This window comes from Phoca vitulina, unplaced genomic scaffold (genome assembly GCF_004348235.1).
Source record: "Phoca vitulina isolate PV1807 unplaced genomic scaffold, GSC_HSeal_1.0 scaffold76, whole genome shotgun sequence".
In the NCBI taxonomy this organism is placed as follows: Eukaryota; Metazoa; Chordata; class Mammalia; order Carnivora; family Phocidae; genus Phoca; species Phoca vitulina.
In genome coordinates, this window is record NW_022589779.1 from 3,912,574 (window position 1) to 3,921,639 (window position 9,066).

General features: G+C 36.8%; 1 pseudogene; it reads right to left on the minus strand.

Moving 5' to 3' along the window:
- Positions 1–438: 438 nt before the first annotated feature.
- Positions 439–8,627, minus strand: LOC116625287 (annotated as a pseudogene).
- Between the last annotated feature and the right edge of the window lie 439 nt (positions 8,628–9,066).

A 9,066-nucleotide genomic window follows, 5' to 3' on the forward strand; every position in this document is an offset into this window, starting at 1 on the left:
TCACATATTTTATTTCTAAATATTTTGCAATTATTATTTACCAACTATGGCCACAAGAATTGAGGCAAAAAGGAAGAAAAGGAAAAAAATATAGTAGTGAGTGAGAACTGAGTATTACAGATAGATCAGTGATCATGCTAAGGCACTATAAATATGAAGACTTTACTAATAGTAGTACATGATGTTTTTTGAGCACTCACTATGTGTAAGTATTGTTTGAAGTTTGTTTTTTGGGGGGTTCAGTAGACTTTATTGATGACACATGACAAACTAGGGCTCCCCAAGCCCCTCCCCTTCTTCAGGGGGTCTGGGATGGAAACTATGTAGAGGTCATGAGATTCTTGGTGTGTTAGGGGATGAGTTGGGGCAAGGACTCCTCAGAAGCTGAGGGCCTCTCTCTTCCTCCTGCTCTCTCTGGGGCTGGTTGTCCAGGGCCTCTTACTCTTTGAGGTCATGTGGACAAAATTCGTTGCCATACCAAGAAATAAGCTTGACAAAGTGGTCATTGAGAGCAATGCCAGCCCCAGCATTGAAGATAAAAGAATGGGTGTCACTGTGAAAGTCACAGGAGACAACCGGTCCTCAGTGTAGCCCAGGATGCCTTTGAGGGGGTCCTCCAAGGCCTGCTTCACTACCTTCTTGATGTCATCATATTTGGCAGCTTTCTCCAGGCAGCAGGTCAGACCCACAACTGACACATTGGGGGTGGGGACATGGGAGGCCACGCCAGTGAGCTTCCCATTCAGCTCAGGGATGACCTTGCCTACAGCTGTGGCAGTGCAGGGATGATGTCCTGGGCAGCCCCTTGGCCACCACTCCTCAGCTTCCCAGAGGGGCCATCCACGGTCTTCTGGGTGGCAGTGATGGCCTGGACTGTGGTCATGAGTCCCTCCACAATGCCAAAGTTGTCAGGGATGACCTTGGCCAGAGGGGCCAAGCAGTTGGTGATGCAGAAGTCATTGCTGACAACCTTGAGGGAGTTATCATACTTCTTGTAGTTCATGCCCATCACTAACATGGCATCAACAGAAAGAGCAGAGATGATGACCCTCTTGGCCCCACCCTTCAAGTGAGCCCCAGCTTTCTTCATGGTGCTAAGACCCCAGTGGACTCTACAACATACTCAACACTAGCATCACACCATTTGATGTTGGTGGGATTCTTGCTCCTGGAAGATGGAGATGGGCTTTCCCTTGATGACAAATTTCCCATTCTCAGCCTTGACTGTGCTGTTGAGTGTGCTGTTGACTTTGCTGTGGGAGGAATCATACTGGAACATGTAGACCATATAGTTGAGGTCAATGAAGGGGTCATTAATGACAATATACACTTTGCCAGAGATAAAAGCAGCCCTGGTGACCAGGTGCCCAATATGGCCAAATCCATTCACTCTGACCTTCACCACGTGTCTCTGGCACTACACCAGAAGATGCAGCTGTCTGTTATTTGGGGAGGAGCAGAGAGCCTAAAGTTCTTTACAGAAATAAAATTGTTTAATTCTCATAATTACTAAAAGAGGTCAGTGTTCTACTTCTTGTTATTATCATCATTGTCATCCCCACTGTCTAGATAGAACCCAGAGAGGTCATACTACTTCCTGCAGTTGTCCAGCTGAGAGCTGGTGGACCTGAGATTTGCTCTGATTCAGGATCTGTAGTCTTAACTTCTGATTAAGAATAAGAAAGGGAGTAACTGTTTCTGAAATAAGAATAAAGAAGAAAATATAATTTCCTTCATGAATTTATATCTTATTTATTTTTTTAAAAAACAAAGCAGTGTAAAATGTTTTGTTTACTATTTAAAATGGCTTATTTGGGTTTAGCCAAACATATAGAGCAATCTTGAGTATTTGGACATGAATGAGCAAATTGCTGCTAGAATGTAAATTGATAAGTTATAGGACACATATTGTGTTATAATTATAGGGTTTTAGTAACATGACAGGCTACTCAGTACAGCAAGTGGCCTTAATAATAACTCAGAACTCTGGATATACACAGCCTCAGGTTGTTGTTTTTTTTAAAATCTATAAGTTATTAGGACTTTGTAGCTAGACACCATTTTGAAGTAGTCTGAAAACTCTTTTTTCAATGTTTAACTTCATAATGTTCACCCTTTTCATAAAATGCAACAAAACACCTATAACTCTATCATTATGTGGTAGAAAGAATATGAGCTTTGGAATTAAACTGGTTTGGGTTTGACTCTAATGAACATTTCACTCTGTGATAGGATTCATGATGCACAATATCTAGTATATGATTTATAATGGCAGTTCAGGTGAGAGGTTTGCATATTTCACTAATGTTTAGAATATATGCCATTGTAGTTCCATAGAACTAAATGATCCAGTTGTCATTTTCAAAATTTAGAATCCTGGGTATTTATTATTTATTGATTATAACAAATGGATTAATTATATAACTATAAAAGTGACTGAAGGCACAGCTGACAGTTGAAAATGCCTTTACAAAACCTATACCTGATTCTGTTCTCAGTAAAAACAGTTCAGGAAATTTAATTTAGGATGCCAGGTGGCACAATAGGTTATACATTAACTTGTCCCCTCTGGAAAATTAAATTTGAATTTGGCTCTGGTCACAAATGAAATGAGTCATTTGGTACATGCCACTAAGGATACTCACAAAGCCAAAATGACATTTCATTGAAAAATCACCTGTTAAGAAAAATGTCTGCAGTCACTGGGGACATTTTGAAGAAAAATAAACAAATGCGTAAGGCAAAAAGAAAGGGATCTAAGGGGCTACTGTGAATTACAGTCCTGCTGAAAATCTGGAGGAAGGAAAGTGCTATAACACTTATGAGCTTATATTCAGCTACAAATCTAAATTTTAGCCCGTACTTCCTATTTTTTCCCAGTTTCCGGATTGTAGGAGATTATTCACTTATTTCCCAAAGAAAATTGGCTTTTATCCTTGTCACAGTTTTACCCAAATGTCAGTTTGTATCAAATTATCATGGATTACTGAGCTCACTGCAAGGAACCATCTAATTGTGATTCTAAACCATATGTTTAGTTCTTCCCGTTCCTTTCAGGTAAATAAATAATATAATTATAAGGACTATTCTTTCCTCTTTTAAGGGACTAAGAAAATGTGCAATTGACAGACTTCAGTGATAACCTTAATTTGGAATTAATGCTTATTCCTTTCATTGTTACATTTTTGTCCATGTAATAATCACATAGTAAGTATTTAGACAGATGAGATTAATAATGGTCAAATTCCCAGCACAAACATCAAAGCTCTGTTTCTTTATATTCACTATTGGAGAAATATAGTACACAAATAGTAAAATCATCTTAGTTCCTATTTTAGGTGTTTTGTACTGGATTCTAAATAGACACTGTCAATTCACTGTTTTAGGGTCTCCACACTTGAGAGGACTCCGCTTTCTGAGTCAGGCCATGCCCATTAATATTCTACTAAAACTAATATCCAAGCCATACCGTCTCATGACTGCTTTCAGTCCCCTTTCTAATAGTTGATGCTTTCAAGGTCCCAGTGGTCCTGGGCATATAAACTGCCAGGCCTGCTCATGCTGGGGCAAAAGAAGATCATCTCTAGCCTACAGTTTTACCTCAGCAGGCAAATTCTTGACCATTCTTCTTTATCACTGGAGAAAGCTTATGTTAAAAATTTATACCATGACTAGGCAATGTTAATGACAAAAATTTATTCACTGTATCCCTGGTTTTTATTCCCAACAGTACTTGCTAAGCATAGGTCCTTGCTTAGTTGCTTAGCAATCTTATTAGACCTTAAACAAATGGACAAACCTCACTCTAAGTAGAATAAGTCAATAGAGGGCCATGCAGCAAGATCTACCAAAAAAACCCCCAAAAAGCCATAGGATTTGCATATGTTAATTCATTCTTCCTAAGTGCAAATATGCAAATGTAGTTTTATGAAAAGAACGCGTTGCTCTCTGGCAAACCTTGTAGGAACAATGGCCCTAAATTTATTAATATTCTCTATTCACATAGAAAGAAGTCATTGCAATTGGAATAACTGTAAAAAAAAAAAAACCCATAATAGCAAATCAAAATAAACATGCACACATGGATATATCCAACTCTTCTATAAACAAGACAAAAAAAGAGCTTTATAAGCATAGCTTCTCTTTTATATGGCCTAAATGAAATTTATATTCTTTGTATTTATTAGCCTTATCTTAGGAACCCTAAAAACTAAAAATTGTTGTTGGTTTTGTGCGGTAACATCTAGACTTTTATTCTCTAGGAAGGGCACAATATAGACAATAGAGAACTTTCTCTGCAGTTTTCAAGTGTAATGGGTGAAATTGTGATTTTGCTTTGATTATTTTCAGTTTTTTTAAATCTGACTTAAAGAGTCTGGCAATTATGGAAACAATGAAAGACAAAAGTTGGCAACATGTATTGTCTCACTTCTAGGAGATAGGTATTGAGTATGAGCCACTGTAAACAAAAATTTTCTTAGACCTCCGCTTGATTACATATTTCTACCTTAGACATTCTGGAAATAAATGCCACTTTTCAATGATAGGCATAAAAACTTTCAATTCACTGTCTAAATATTTTTTCAGCTACCAAATTGAAAAGCAATTGGCAGTTTTATTAAATGTTAAATCCAGCCTTAGTTTTTCAGAGCTTCTTTTGTTACTTTTAAAATAGAATTCCAAATGTTTAACCAGAAGTTTTGAAAACACTTTAAAATCAATAGTGAATAGAAAAGTAGCTCTGTGGGACTTTCAGAATATATTTCCTTAGTCATACCTTTATAGAAACCATTTCTAAGGATTGGAAAGAGTATACTGTGTCTGAGTTGGCATTTGAGGTTAGCATTACAATGAGAATATTACTATATTATGTTTTCCAATTATTTAAAATTCTCTGAGATTTATGACTCAGTTTGTTGGAAACTTTGAGATATCCTATCAACATTGTTATTTTTAATCAATTTGTTTTAATATACATTTAATTAATTGTGACATATATATAAACGTCATCTGGCTTATTTTAAATACAATTGGGTCATGAAATTCCTTTGCTTAAACTCCTTCAGTAAATCCCTGTTGCTTTTAAGATAAACACACACATATATTTCTTTCCAGGTTCTGGCTTATAAGCACCAAAATGACTTTGGCTATTAAAAAAAAAAAGTTAAACTTATTGGAGGGCCTGCACTAATAATGGGTAGCTAATGGAGAATTTTGGAAGACCTACAGTAACAAAGTCTGGAATTCCAAAAATCAGAAAGAACAGAAGTTATCCTTTATAAATGACAGTCTCTGGGGGCAGCACAGCCTATCAGTTGGAGTATAGCCTCTGAAGCCAGCCTGAGTTTGAATTCTGGCTCTGCTGCTTCCTACTTCCAGCTTGTTTAAGTTACTTAACCTCTCTGTGGCTCAGTTTTCTCTGTAAATAGGAATAACAGTACCTAATCATAAGGGTTGGTATTAGGCTAGGGAAAGCTATGCTCTGATAACAAATAACTCCTCCAAATCTCACTAACTTAAAAACAAAGATTCATTTTATGCTCATGGAACATGTTCATTTATGGGTTGGCTAGGTGACAGCTCCATGTTTTTGTCATCCAGACTTCTATATCCAGGCTGAAGGAAGAGATATTCTCTGGAGCATTGTAAATGGCCATTAAGAGAGGGCTGGAGGGTATCATATTGGTAACTAGTTGGTAGTCCTAAACGTGACACATATCCTTTCTACTTACAACTCACTAGCCAAAACTGGTCACTTGGTTATATCAGAAAGACATCAGGGAGTGCAATCTTACTGAGCCCAGAATATTTGGCAAAGAGCACCAATGACTAATGAATTTCCTAAATGGGTTAGTATTTGTAAAACACTTAGAGCTGGACTTGGCACATATTAAGACCTATATATGCGTACTTACTAAATAAAATACATAGGGTATTTCTATGTATGGTCACAATCAAAGCTAACTTTAATAAATGTCAACCATCTTATTTCTTTACATCATTCATTTCAGATAAAACATCCAAGGCTGAACTTTAGGTACTTTCATATACCCTTACTGCTGATAAGTATCATTTCTCTGTTTCCATAGGGAGAAATGGAAAAAATACATGTTGTTTCCTCTTTTACCAGAACGAGAGTTCAATGTTGATGATTGCTCAAACCATGAAATGTTAACAAAATTTCTCTGTTGGTTACTTGATTTCCTCATATATCTTTCTACCTAAACTACGTCTCTAAAAATAATACTTCCCCGTAACATAACCAATCTTAAAATTGCAAACATACCCAGTTCTCTCCAGAAAAGCAAACAATCCAAAGTCTCATCAGTTACCATAGACAGCCCCAAGAGTCTAGGTTTCTAAGTCCAAGACTTTTAGGTGACACCTTTTATTTCCTTAAGTCTATTATTATCCCATCTCAATAAAAATGATCTACAAATGCTAGTGGAAGAAAGAGAGAAAAGAAGGAAAAATGCAAGCAGAGACAATACCCTTACTTTGTGCAGTCGTAGTCCTCTTCTGTCTTGGGGTCACAGCATTTATGACTTTTTAACCCTATTATCAACTCATTATTACTTTTGCCTTTAGCCAGAACCTTGACTATGTTTGTTTTATTTGTTTCAACTTGTAAGGATGATGCAGAATATTCTTGTGAGATCTGATCCTATTTGTAATGGATTATAGCAGTCTTCCATTGTCTTTATTAACTAAACAGGTGACATTAGGGGAGTCTCTGGTTCCATTCATGCTTCAGTTCACTCAATATATATTTTTTTAATAACTCATATATTTTAGGCACTGTTCTATACAGTGGGATACTTTGGTGGGCAAAACAAATCTCTGTGTCCCTGAGTCACTAACATTCAAGAATGAAATAATGTGTAATACATAATATAGAACATTAAATACTAATAAATAAGTAAATTTTATATAATGTTAAAATATAGTAAGTATGAAAGAGGGAATATGTAGAGAAGCATAAACAGGGCTGAAATTCCTGTAGGGAAATTAGAACCCAGTTTTCCTTAAAACAGATCCATTGCCCATGGCAACTCTGTAACCTTCAGCTTAGGATTGCTCACTGAGTGACATGCAGAACCTCAACTGGCCAAGTAGCAATATCAGTTTTTAATTGGTAGAAATATCATTTCAGTTACATAAAACAAACAAGTGGGTCATTTACTTTCCTAGGGGCAGGTACATGTCAAACTCCACGCTAGGAGACCTAACACACGAGTTCTGGCTATGAGAGAAAGACAACATACATAAAGACCATGTAGCACATCCTCTAGGCATATGATAGTATCCAAACCTAAAAATGATTTGAATTCTTATGCTGGAAAAAAAATTAATAGAAATTTCATTATTTTATAATACCAGCTGCTTCTTGATCATCAGCTAACTGATAAGGCCTATGAATCATAATTCTGAATTTCATTTTTTCCATAACACAATTTCCTTAAGGTGATGATATCATCATACCAGAAGAATGGATAAGGCATTTAGCAAGTCTACAAACATTTGTGCTTGTATAACATGATAAGCAGAGAAACATCTAATCTAGAATATATGCCTCTTTCATGTCCTCTCCATAATGGAAGGTGTACAATGTCATATGCTTAATATCAGGTATCTAGTTGGCTGCACCCTTTGGGGTATGTTAGTGAGTTGGGGGTACAGGGGTGGTGCTATCTTTTCTGGAAAATTGTGTTCTTGTGTGTGGTATAGCAAGGTCAGCATTGAGTCAAAGACTGTGATTTTGAGCTGATAAATATTGTTCCTTAATCTAAAATAACCACTTTATTTAATAACCCACTGGAAAAACTGTCAGGTGGCTAGAATGAGACTGAATGATACGGTGTCTCTCCAGTGGAGAGGGTATTTGGCAAACATTCACAGAGAACAAAAATATGTCTGCACTCTAAACTCACCCTAAAAGGTCCAGGAATATCCTTCTTCCTCTGAACTCTCTTTAAAATGTTCTAATCTTGTTCTTTCTAAGTTCTTAAAGGAGCTCAGCACTGTCCAATTGATCTGTCGTGATGAAAATATTTTGTACAATTGTCTAATATGTTAGTCACTAGATGCATGTAACTACTGAGCATTTAAAGTACAACTAGTGTGACTGAAGAGCTAAATTTTTAAAATTGAATTTCCAGCTTTATTAGCCACATGTGGCTGGTGGCTCCTGCATTGGGCAGGACAGCAGACAAACCTCCCCACAGACCTTGCTTATATTTCTGCTTAGAGCTTTTTTATTTATTATCAAAAGTTTTACTCTAGAAAAATTTCTCCACTTTACTGAACTTCACGTCTCCCCTGTTCTATAGCTGGCATAACACTAGTAAGTGGAGGAGTTACTATTATGTCAGTCACAAAATTATGAAGCCAGGATTTGAACCCAAGCAGTCTTTCCTCTAGAGACTACGCTCTTCACTCAGAGCTAGCCTGCCTCTAACCTACCCAGTGATTCAATCAGCAAGTTGAGAATCATACTGACCCTTCTCTGCCTCTCCTATTTCACATCCATGGGGTTATATATTCCTGTCAATTATACCTCCAAAGTTCTCCCAAATCTGTTGTTCACATTTCATTCCCTTTGCTTCCACTATGTCAATCTTCATCATCTTTCTAATGGATTTAAAATTAGGTATCTCTTCATTTGTCTATTAATATCACCTGTTGTTGTGCCTGGTCACTAGGAGCAATGGATACATGTCTCCAAATGTTTTGTGTATGATCTAACTGCCATAGTGCTCATCTCTAATTCACACTCCAGTTGTCACCAGAGTAATTTTCTGTAACAAAAAATCTGGTTCTGTATCCTATCATACAAGTCCTTCATTATCTAACTTCTACCACTTTACCTTTACCAATCTTTTCTCTATTCAGCCCACCTCCTACCACTTTCTCAGTTGTTACCTAGAGACCTAATACAAAGTCATTCTATTATTACAGTCTTTCTGTTTGCGTTTTCTCTATCTGGAACATCCTTGACAACTCTTACTTGAATTTATAAGGCTCCATACATAATCCTAACACTGGTGACCATTTATAGAAGATCTA